Source organism: Pongo abelii, chromosome 3 (genome assembly GCF_028885655.2).
Source record: "Pongo abelii isolate AG06213 chromosome 3, NHGRI_mPonAbe1-v2.0_pri, whole genome shotgun sequence".
Taxonomy (NCBI): Eukaryota; Metazoa; Chordata; class Mammalia; order Primates; family Hominidae; genus Pongo; species Pongo abelii.
The window spans coordinates 61,873,483-61,885,012 of record NC_071988.2 but is presented as its reverse complement, the minus strand read 5'-3'; the positions used below and the strand labels follow the sequence as shown (position 1 = coordinate 61,885,012).

At 54.1% G+C, this 11,530-nt stretch overlaps 2 pseudogenes; one reads left to right on the top strand and one right to left on the bottom strand.

Annotated features, from left to right (window-relative positions):
* Window positions 1-3,968: 3,968 nt before the first annotated feature.
* On the bottom strand, window positions 3,969-8,286 carry LOC100935995 (putative uncharacterized protein FLJ44672; annotated as a pseudogene).
* A 2,143-nt stretch (window positions 8,287-10,429) lies between these two features.
* On the top strand, window positions 10,430-11,093 carry LOC129059159 (putative uncharacterized protein FLJ46235; annotated as a pseudogene).
* Window positions 11,094-11,530: the final 437 nt, after the last annotated feature.

Sequence of the window (11,530 nt, the reverse complement as noted above, 5' to 3'; positions counted from 1 at the left end):
TATAAACGCTTGCTTCAAGAAAGATTAAGTGTTAAAAATCATAACTTTATCTGAGAGATGAATGAGTTAAGGCTAATTAAGTACTTCATTAAAGAAAGAGAACATACTAAAGTATTAATTATATTTAAAGCCTCAAACAATATACTTAAATTATGTGCTGAGCAGTTTTTTTTAAATGAGTAAGTTACAAGGCTTGTTTAGAGTAAAAAATAAGAGTGTTTTATCTATCGAAATCAAATTTTGCTAAGGCAGTTTCTAAAAATGATGAGCCAAGAGGCTGTTAAATATTTTAGCAAATGTTATATTTATGAAACAATAACAATGCCAATTTATATTCTTTTCTGTGCTTAAGTACTAGATATAATGTCATATAGGTCAGATGAAGGATATTTATATTTAAAGTGTTCTGACATCTCACTGGTTCTCAGTATAGATAGAAAGATGTTAACTAATTCTAGACTTTTAAAATTAATTCAGGGATAACCAACCATACAACAACTATTGAGTTTATAATTTCCAATTCAGCAGAGAAAAAAAATGATAAACCTAATAATTGGAAATTGACTAAATGTCTTCATAAAGACAGAGATTTGTGGAATTCAATTTTTTAAAAAGTTCAACTATATAGTTGCTTTTTATAAGGAGTATAACTAAAATGTAAGGACATGAAACTCAGCTGCCCACCTGAGCTGCTCATTCCCAGCACATGGCCAGTGAGGACATAGCGAGTGACGAGGAACACATGGTCATCCACGAGGAGGGGGTGATGATGTCATTGCTGATGACGGCTTTAGCACCACTGACACTGATCTCAAGTTCAAGGAGTGGGTGACCGGCTGAGAGTGGGGACAGCTCTTGGGAGGAGCCAGAGGGCAACAAGGGCTTTGGTGGGAAGGTATTTGCACCTGTCATTTTTTCCTTCTTTACTCCTGCCGCCCCTTGCTGGATCCTGAGCCCCCAGGGTCCCCCGATCCACCTGCAGTTTTTGGCAAAGTCTATGGTCCCACCCCGTCCTCCTCCTACACATACTCGGATGCTTCCTCCTCAACCTTGGCACCCACCTCCTTCTTACTCGGCCCAGGAGCCTTCAAGCCCAGGAGTCTGGTCAGGGCAGCAGAGCGGGCCCCCTACAGCCCCTATCCCTGGGGATGGGGGCCCAGGGATGCCTTCCAAGGCGACCTGTTTCCTCCCAATGGATCCTGCCACATTCTGGTGCGAGAGACCTGAAAGTGTGGGCGACCTGGAGCTACCAGGCCCCTCAGTCATTGCGGTCCCTCCCAACACTAAGGCTTTCCTAGGCAGGAGCTGGGCTGAGCCACCCGGGGGGCAGAGCCTGAATAGGAGAAACTGACTGGGCTTTGGGGGTCACGGCAGAGGGAACACCACGGACATGGATCCCACACTGGAGGACCCCACCATGCCCAAATGCAAAATGAGAAGATGCTCCAGCTGCAGCCCAAAGCCCAACACCCCCAAGTGTGCCATGTGTGATGGGGACAGCTTCCCCTTTGTCTGCACAGGTGGAGAAGCTGAGGACGGGCTGAGGGAACCAGAGACCGAGAAGGCGCTGTCCTCTTCACTGCACACGCCCTGGACCAGTGCCGGCACTGATCATGCAGCTCTTCCAGGCCCACTGCTTCTTCCTGTCCACTAGGCCACAGCCGCCCTCCAGGCCCACTATGCACACATCTTCCCCTCCAAGGTTTGTTCTGCCCCTGCCCTGACTCCCAGCCCTGCGGGGGTCCTGACCCCACCTCACCTGGCTCAGACTCTGACGCTGCCCTGGCTGCCCCACCACTGTCTCTGCATGAGAGTCACGTGAGGCTGACAGTAGGGGCAGGGGCAGCAGTGGTGCCAGTTGGGGGGCGGTCCAGTGGGAGGAGCCTCAGCCTCGCAGGCTGCTCTGTGGGATTGATGACTGCATGATCTTCTGGGCACCTCACGGATCTTCAACTGCAGATGAAATGGATGCTGGTGGTGGGTGCAGGGCCACTGGGAGCTGCTGCATGGGTCCCAGAGGCTGGACTGGGGCAGGTGCCAACTGAAGCTGCTGGGGCAGCATGGGCAGGATGTTCTGCACACAAACCTTGGAGAAGAAAATGTGTGCATAGCGGGTCCACTGCTGCTGCCCCTGCCCTGACTCCCAGCCCTGCCTGACCCCATCTCACCCTGCTCAGGCTCTGGCGCAACCCTGGCTGCCCTGCCACTGCCTCTGCCCCAGAGTTGGGGCCTCGACAGCCTGGCTGGAAGGGGACACCCCAGCCCTGCCTCAACACCTGGGTCCCTCCATAACTACCACAGGCAGGTGGGTGACCCCAAAGAAGATCCCAGGACTCACAGTACCCCCTGAGAACATGGACAGTATGTGGGGGTAGCAACGGAGGGCAGGATGGTTATCTTCTGCCGGGTAAAGCCATTTAATCCTTTCAGTTTGGGTGGGACGGAATAAGGCCTGCTTCTTTTTTTTTTTTTTTTTTTTTTTGGAGACATAGTCTTGCTCTGTCGCCCAGGCGGGAGTGCAGTGGTGCAATCTTGGCTCACGGCAACCTCTTCCTGCCAGGTTCACGCCATTCTCCTGCCTCAGCCTTCCGGGTAGCTGGGATTACAGGTGCACGCTACCACATCCGGCTAATTTTTGTATTTTTAGTACAGACAGGGCTTCACCATCTTGGCCAGGCTGATTTTGATCTCCTGACATCGTGATCCGCCTGCCTCCACCTCCCAAAGTGCTGGGATTACAGGCGTGAGCCACCATGCCTGGCCAAGGCCTGCTCCTCTTATATATACCCCCTACCCCTGCAGCTGTGCCAGGGGAAAGCTGGGCAGTTTCCCTCCTCCGAGCCCCTGTACATACCATGAAGCGTGGGACCTTCCGAGCTTTTCACTTTTTGGAAAATAGCTCCTGCTGGGGCTACAAGATGGAGTGTGAAGAGGGCCTTGGGCCACAGGGAGGCGCCTGTGGAATAGGGGGAGTTCATGCATCCCTTCTTTCCCCAGAGGGGCTGGACTCAGGTGAGTATGGGGGTGGGGGCTCCTGCACTTCGACACAGGCAGTGGCAGGGTTTTCTCCCCATTCCCTCTGCACTCTCAACTTGAGTTGTACTTTTTAAGAAAGTGATTCACCCTGCCTTTGTCCCCTTCCCCAGAACAGAACACGTTGATCATGGGCGATATTTCTTATTGTGCCAAAAAGTTGCCATGACCGTCATTAAACCTGCTTAACACCAAATAATAAGGAAAATAAAATAAAAAATTCGGGCTTGGTGCAGAAACTCACTCCAAATAAATTACCTATCAAAATATTTATATAATGGTGGAAAATTCCAAAATTCCATATTTTGGGATTTATACACAAAAGATAAAAAAATTAGAGGCCAAGAGGCTGCCGGAAGGGAAAAACGGGGCCTGGAAAGGCCATTGTGAGGAATGAGCTGGGCCTAAAGAGGCCACTGGCAGGCGGGAGCTGGGCCTGCCGAAGTGGCCGAAAAGCAGGAGCTCGGGAATGGGGAGGCCACAGTGAGGCGAGAGCTAGCTGGGCATGGAGAGTCTGCCATTAGGCCAAGACCGGGCCCGTGCAGGCCTTTGGGAGGCAGGAGGCCGGGCCTGCAAAGGCCAACTGGAGGTCAAGTTCTGGGCCTGAAGAGGCCGCCGAAAGTCAAAACCAGGGCCTGGGAAGTCCGCCGAGAGCCATGAGCTGGGCTGGGCCGAAAGAGGCCACTGGGAGGCAGGAGGAGCTGGGCCTGGAGAGACTGACTTGAGGAAGTTTTTTTTCTTTTTAAAAAATTTTTATTTTATAGTGGCAAGAAAATTAGCATGAGGTCTACCCTCAACAAAAGTTTAAATTTAAAATACAGTATTGTTCACTATACGAACAATGTTGGGTAGCAGATGCCTAGAAATTTTTCAATTTGCATAACTGAGATTTTATAACCATTGATCAGCAACTTACCATTTCCCCTTTACCCTGGCCCTTGAAAACCACCGTTTATTCTTTTTTTTCGACTAATTGATATTTATAGCATGCTTCATACAACTGCAGAATATACATTCTTTTTTTTCTTTTTATTATTATTATTATTATTATTATTATACTTTAGGCTCTATAGTACATGTGCGCAACGTGCAGGTAAGTTACATATGTATACATGTGCCATGCTGGTGCGCTGCACCCACCAACTCGTCATCTAGCATTAGGTATATCTCCCAATGCTATCCCACCCCCCTCCCCCGACCCCACAACAGTCCCCAAAGTGTGATGTTCCCCTTCCTGGGTCCATGTGTTCTCATTGTTCAATTCCCACCTATGAGTGAGAATATGTGGTGTTTGGTTTTTTGTTCTTGTGATAGTTTACTGAGAACGATGATTTCCAATTTCATCCATGTCCCTACAAAGGACGTGAACTCATCATTTTTTATGGCTGCATAGTATTCCATGGTGTATATGTGCCACATTTTCTTAATCCAGTCTATCATTGTTGGACATTTGGGTTGGTTCCAAGTCTTTGCTATTGTGAATAATGCCGCAATAAACATACGTGTGCATGCGTCTTTATAGCAGCATGATTTATAGTCCTTTGGGTATATACCCAGTAATGGGACGGCTGGGTCAAATGGTATTTCTAGTTCTAGATCCCTGAGGAATTGCCACAATGACTTCCACAAGGGTTGAACTAGTTTACAGACCCACCAACAGTGTAAAAGTGTTCCTATTTCTCCACATCCTCTCCAGCACCTGTTGTTTCCTGACTTTTTAATGATTGCCATTCTAACTGGTGTGAGATGGTATCTCATTGTGGTTTTGATTTGCATTTCTCTGATGGCCAGTGATGGTGAGCATTTTTTCATGTGTTTTTTGGCTGCATAAATGTCTTCTTTTCAGAAGTGTCTGTTCATGTCCTTCGCCCACTTTTTGATGGGGTTGTTTTTTTCTTGTAAATTTGTTGGAGTTCATTGTAGATTCTGGATATTAGCCCTTTGTCAGATGAGTAGGTTGCAAAAATTTTCTCCCATTTTGTAGGTTGCCTGTTCACTCTGATGGTAGTTTCCTTTGCTGTGCAGAAGCTCTTTAGTTTAATTAGATCCCATTTGTCAATTTTGGCTTTTGTTGCCGTTGCTTTTGGTGTTTTTGACATAAAGTCCTTGCCCATGCCTATGTCCTGAATGGTATTGCCTAGGTTTTCTTCTAGGGTTTTTATGGTTTTCGGTCTAACATTTAAGTCTTTAATCCATCTTGAATTGATTTTTGTATAAGGTGTAAGGAAGGGATCCAGTTTCAGCTTTCTACATATGGCTAGCCAGTTTTCCCAGCACCATTTATTAAATAGGGAATCCTTTCCCCATTTCTTGTTTTTGTCAGGTTTGTCAAAGATCAGATAGTTGTAGATATGTGGCATTATTTCTGAGGGCTCTGTTCTGTTCCATTGATCTATATCTCTGTTTTGGTACCAGTACCATGCTGTTTTGGTTACTGTAGCCTTGTAGTATAGTTTGAAGTCAGGTAGCGTGATGCCTCCAGCTTTGTTCTTTTGGCTTAGGATTGACTTGGCGATGCGGGCTCTTTTTTGGTTCCATATGAACTTTAAAGTAGTTTTTTCCAATTCTGTGAAGAAAGTCATTGGTACCTTGATGGGGATGGCATTGAATCTGTAAATTACCTTGAGAAGGATGGCCATTTTCATGATATTGATTCTTCCTACCCATGAGCATGGAATGTTCTTCCATTTGTTTGTATCCTCTTTTATTTCCTTGAGCAGTGGTTTGTAGTTCTCCTTGAAGAGGTCCTTCACATCCCTTGTAAGTTGGATTCCTAGGTATTTTATTCTCTTTGAAGCAATTGTGAATGGGAGTTCACTCATGATTTGGCTCTCTGTTTGTCTGTTACTGATGTAGAAGAATGGTTGTGATTTTTCTACATTGATTTTGTATCCTGAGACATTGCTGAAGTTGCTTATCAGCTTAAGGAGATTTTGGGCTGAGACAATGGGGTTTTCTAGATATATTATCATGTCATCTGCAAACAGGGACAATTTGACTTCCTCTTTTCCTAATTGAATACCCTTGATTTCCTTCTCTTGCCTAATTGCCCTGGCAAGCACTTCCAACACTATGTTGAATAGAAGTGGTGAGAGAGGGCATCCCTGTCTTGTGCCAGTTTTCAAAGGGAATGCTTCCAGTTTTTGCCCATTCAGTATGATATTGGCTGTGGGTTTGTCATAAATAGCTTTTATTATTTTGAGATACGACCCATCAATACCTAATTTATTGAGAGTTTTTAGCATGAAGGGTTGTTGAATTTTGTCAAAGGCCTTTTCTGCATCTATTGAGATAATCATGTGGTTTTTGACTTTGGTTCTGTTTATATGCTGCATTACATTTATTGATTTGCATATATTGAACCAGCCTTGCATCCCAGGGATGAAGCCCACTTGATCATGGTGGATAAGCTTTTTGATGTGCTGCTGGATTCTGTTTGCCAGTATTTTATTGAGGATTTTTGCATCAATGTTCATCAAGGATATTGGTCTAAAATTCTCTTTTTTTGTTGTGCCTCTGCCAGGCTTTTGTATCAGGATGATGCTGGCCTCATAAAATGAGTTAGGGGAAGAGTCTTGCTCTTTAGCCGAGGCCGGAGTGCAGTGGTGCTATCTCGGCTCACAGCAAGTTCCGCCTCCCGGGTTCATGCCATTCTCCTGCCTCAGCCTCCCTAGTAGCTGGGACTACAGGCACCCGCTACCACGCCCGGCTAATTTTTTGTATTTTTAGTAGAAATGAGGTTTCACCGTTTTAGCCAGGATGGTCTCGATCTCCTGACCTCATGATCCGCCCACCTCAACCTCCCAAAGTGCTGGGATTACAGGCATGAGCCACCACGCCCGGCCTTGACTTGAGGAAGTTTTGCACCTGGAGAGGCTGCCAAGAGGATGGAGCTGGGCCCGGGGAGGCTGCCTTGCAGCTCTTCCAGGCCCAATTCCAGGCCAACTTGAGGATGACTTGGGCTTGCAGAGGCTGCCGGGAGGCCGGAGCTGGCCCTGGAGAGACCGACTCAAGGGCAGTCTGGGCCTGCAGAGGCCACCAGGAGGAAGAGCTGGGCCTGGAGAGGCCGACTGGAGGAAGTCCAGTGCCTGGAGCGGATGCAAAGGAGCAAACGCTAGGCCGTGAAATGCCGCCATGACGTCCCAGCTTGGCCTCCGGGAGGCAGGAGCTGGGCCTGCGGAGGCCGCCCTGAGGTGGGAGCCTGGCCCGAGGAGGCCACGGTGCCAGGCAACAGGTGGGCCTGGAGGGCCCACTGTGAGGTAGAGGCCGGGCCTCTAGAGGCCAACGGGAGGCAGGAGCTGGCACCGGAGGGGCCCTCATTGAGGACGCGTTGCGCCTGGAGAGGCCGCCGGGAGGCCGGAGCTGGGCCTGGAGAGGCCGACTTCAGGACAATTTGGGCCTGCAGAGGCCACTGGGAGGCCCAAGCTGGGCCTAGAGGAGCCCACCGACCGGACGCCGTTTGGGGCCTGGAGACGCTTTCGGAGGGCAGGAGCTGAGCCTGGCGAGGCCACCGTGAGGCCTGAGCTGGGCCTGGGGAGCTTGGCTTCTGGAAGTTGTGGGCCTACCAGGGCCACTGGGAGCTAGGCGGGAGCTGAGTCCAAAGAGGTTGTTGGGAGGCCGGAGTCGGGCCTGGAGATGCAGCAGGCAGGAAGAACTGGGCCCAGAGAGAATGCCGGGAGGCTGCAAGTGGGTCTGGAGAGGCCGACTTGAGGAGGCCCAGCCTCTGCCTCCCTCATGGCGGCCTCTGCAGACCCAGCTGTTCCTCCTGGCTGTGTCTCCCAGCCCAGCTCCTGACTCCCAGCAAGCAAGCTCTTTTGGCTCAGCTCCTGCTGGCGTTTGTAGGCCCCGAAGTTTCTGCAGCCAAGCTCTTCAGGCCCACGTCCTGCCTCCTGGTGGCCTGTACAGGCCCAGCTTTGGCTGGAGAAGAGCCTCTGCAGGCCCCGCTGTTGCCTCCCAGGGAAATCTCCAGACCCAGCTGTCGTCCCACGGCGGCCTCCCGGGACCAAGTCCCTGCCTGCCTCCTGGCAGCCCACGTGCAGCCCAGCTCCTCCCTCACGGTGGCCTGTTCAGGCCCAACTCATGCCTCTGGCACCCTGCCCAGAGGCGTGAGCCCCTGCCTCACACTGGCCTCTCTCACGCTGAGAGGTCCTCCATCACGCTGGCCTGTTGAGGCCCAGCTCATGACTCCGGTGGCCTCTCCAGACCCAGCCCCTGCCTCGCTGAGGCCATCCGGAGGCCAAGTTCATGCGTCATGGCGGCCTCTCCCGGCCTGGCATTTGCTCCCTTGCATGCGCTCCAGACCCTGCACTTCCTCCAGTCGGCCTCTCCAGGCCCAGCTCTTCCTCCCAGCGGACTCTACATGCCCAAGTCATCCTCAAGTTGGCCACCCCAGGCCTGCAGACGCCGCCGGGAGGCAGGACAGGCCGACTTGACGACAGTCTGGGCCTGCAGAGGCCGCCGGGAGGAAGAGCTGGGCCTGGAGAGGCCGACTGGAGGAAGTGCAGGGCTTGGAGTGCATGCAAAGGAGCAAACGCCAGGCCGGGAGAGGCCGCCATGACGCATGAGGTTGGCCTCCGGAGGGCCTCCGCGAGGCAGGAGCTGGGCCTGCGGAGGCCGCCCCGAGGCGGGAGCCTGGCCCGAGGAGGCCACGGCGAGGCAAGAGGTGGGCCTGGAGGGCCCACTGTTGAGGTAGAGGCTGGGCATCTAGAAGCCACCAGCCAACAGGCAGGGGCTGGGCCTGGAGAGGCCACCAGAGTCATGAGCTGGGCCTCAAAAAGCTACCGTGAGGGAGCACCTCTCTCAGCGTGACAGAGGTCCTCTGAGAGAGGTCCTCTGAGAGGGGTCCTCTCTCACGCTGCGAGAGGTCCTCTGAGAGGGGTCCTCTCTCACGCTGCGAGAGGTCCTATCTCACGCTGAGGTCCTCTCTCACACTGAGAAGTCCCAGCGTGAGAGAGGACCTCTCTCAGCGTGAGAGAGGCCAGTGTGAGGCAGGGGCTCAAGCCTCTGAGCAGGGTGCCAGAGGCAAGAGTTGGGCCTCAACAGGCCAGCGTGAGAGAGGCCCTCTGAGAGGGGTCCTCTCTCACGCTGAGAGGTCCTCTGAGAGGGGTCCTCTCTCACGCTGAGAGAGGTCCTCTGAGAGGGGTCCTCTCTCACGCTGAGAGAGGTCCTCTGAGAGGGGTCCTCTCTCACGCTGAGAGAGGTCCTCTGAGAGGGGTCCTCTCTCACGCTGAGAGAGGTCCTCTGAGAGGGGTCCTCTCTCACGCTGAGAGAGGTCCTCTGAGAGGGGTCCTCTCTCACGCTGAGAGAGGTCCTCTGAGAGGGGTCCTCTCTCACGCTGAGAGAGGTCCTCTGAGAGGGGTCCTCTCTCACGCTGACAGAGGTCCCTTCTCACGCAGAAAGAGGTCCTCTCTCACACTGAGAGGTCCTCTAACATGTCCTCTCTCACGCTGAGAGAGGCCAGTGTGTGGTAGGGGCTCACGCCTCTGGGCAGGGTGCCAGAGGCATGAATTGGGCCTCAACAGGCCAGCGTGAGGGAGGAACTCTCTCAGTGTGAGGGAGTTCCTCTGAGAGGGATCCTCTTTCAGCGTGAGAGAGGTCCTCTGAGAGAGTCCTCTCTCACGCTGAGAGAGGTCCTCTGAGAGAGTCCTCTCTCACGCTGAGAGGGGTCCTCTCTCACGCTGAGAGAGGTCCTCTCACAGGTCCTCTCTCACACTGAGAGAGGTCCTCTCACAGGTCCTCTCTCACGCTGAGGTCCTGTCTCACACTGAGAGAAGTCCTAGCGTGAGAGAGGACCTCTCTCAGCGTGAGAGAGGCCAGTGTGAGGCAGGGGCTCACGCCTCTGGACAGGGTGCCAAAGGCATGAGTTGGGCCTCAACAGGCCACCATGAGGGAGGAGCTGGGCCGCTCGCAGGCTGCCGGGAGGCAGGCAGGGAGTTGGCCCCGGGAGGCCGCCGTGGGTCAAGAGCCGGGCCTGGAGAGGCCCCTGGGAGGCAAGAGCAGGGCCTGCAGAGGCTGTTCTCCAGCCAGAGCTGGGCCAGTTCAGGCACCGGGAGGCAGGAGGTGGGCATGAAGAGCTTGGCTGGAGAAAGTTCGGGGCCTACAAAGGCCAGCGGGAGCTGGGCAGGAGCTGAGCCAAAAGAGCTTGCTTGCTGGGAGGCCAGAGCTGGGCTTGGAGAGGCCGACTTCAGGATGACCTGGGCCTGCAGAGGTTGCCGGGAGGCCCAAGCTGGGCCAGGAGGAGTCCACCGACCGGACGCCGTTTGGGGCCTGGAGACGCTGTCGGGGGGCAGGAGCTGAGCCTGGAGAGGCCACCGTGAGGCCTGAGCTGGGCCTGGGGAGCTTGGCTTCAGCAAGTTGTGGGCCTACCAGGGCCGCTGGGAGCTGGGCAGGAGCTGAGTCCAAAGAGGTTGTTGAGAGGCAGGAGTAGGGCCTGGAGATGCAGCAGGGAGGAAGAACTGGGCCCAGAGAGGATGCCGGGAGGCTGCAAGTGGGTCTGGAGAGGCCGACTTGAGGAGGCCCAGCCTCTGCCTCCCTCATGGCGGTCTCTGCAGGCCCAGCTGTTCCTCCAGGCTGCGTCTCCCAGCCCAGCTCCTGACTCCCAGCAAGCAAGCTCTTTTGGCTCAGCTCCTGCTGGCGTTTGTAGGCCCCGAAGTTTCTGCAGCCAAGCTCTTCAGGCCCACGTCCTGCCTCCCAGTGGCCTGTACAGGCCCAGCTCTGGCTAGAGAAGAGCCTCTGCAGGCCCCGCTGTTGCCTCCCAGGGGCCTCTCCAGACCAGCTGTCGCCCCACGGCGGCCTCCCAGGACCAAGTCGCTGCCTGCCTCCTGGCAGCCCGCGTGCAGCCCAGCTCCTCCCTCACGGTGGCCTGTTCAGGCCCAACTCATGCCTCTGGCACCCTGCCCAGAGGCGTGAGCCCCTGCCTCACACTGGCCTCTCTCACGCTGAGAGAAGTCCTCCATCACGCTGGCCTGTTGAGGCCCAGTTCATGACTCCGGTGGCCTCTCCAGGTCCAGCCCCTGCCTCGCGGAGGCCCTCCGGAGGCCAAGCTCATGCGTCACAGCGGCCTCTCCCGGCCTGGCATTTGCTCCCTTGCATGCACTCCAGACACTGCACTTCCTCCAGTCGGCCTCTCCAGGCCCAGCTCTTCCTCCCAGCCACCTCTACAGGCCCAAGTCGTCCTCAAGTTGGCCACCCCGGGCCTGCAGAGGCCGCCGAGAGGCAGGACAGGCCGACTTGATGACAGTCTGGGCCTGCAGAGGCGGCCGGGAGGCAGGACAGGCCGACTTGACGACAGTCTGGGCCTGCAGAGGCCGCCGGGAGGAAGAGATGGGCCTGGAGAGGCCGACTGGAGGAAGTGCAGGGCCTGGAGCGCATGCAAAGGAGCAAACGCCAGGCCGGGAGAGGCCGCCGTGACGCATGAGCTTGGCCTCCGGAGGGCCTCCGTGAGGCAGGAGCTGGGCCTGCGGTGGCCGTCCCGAGGCGGGAGCCTGGCCCGAGGAGG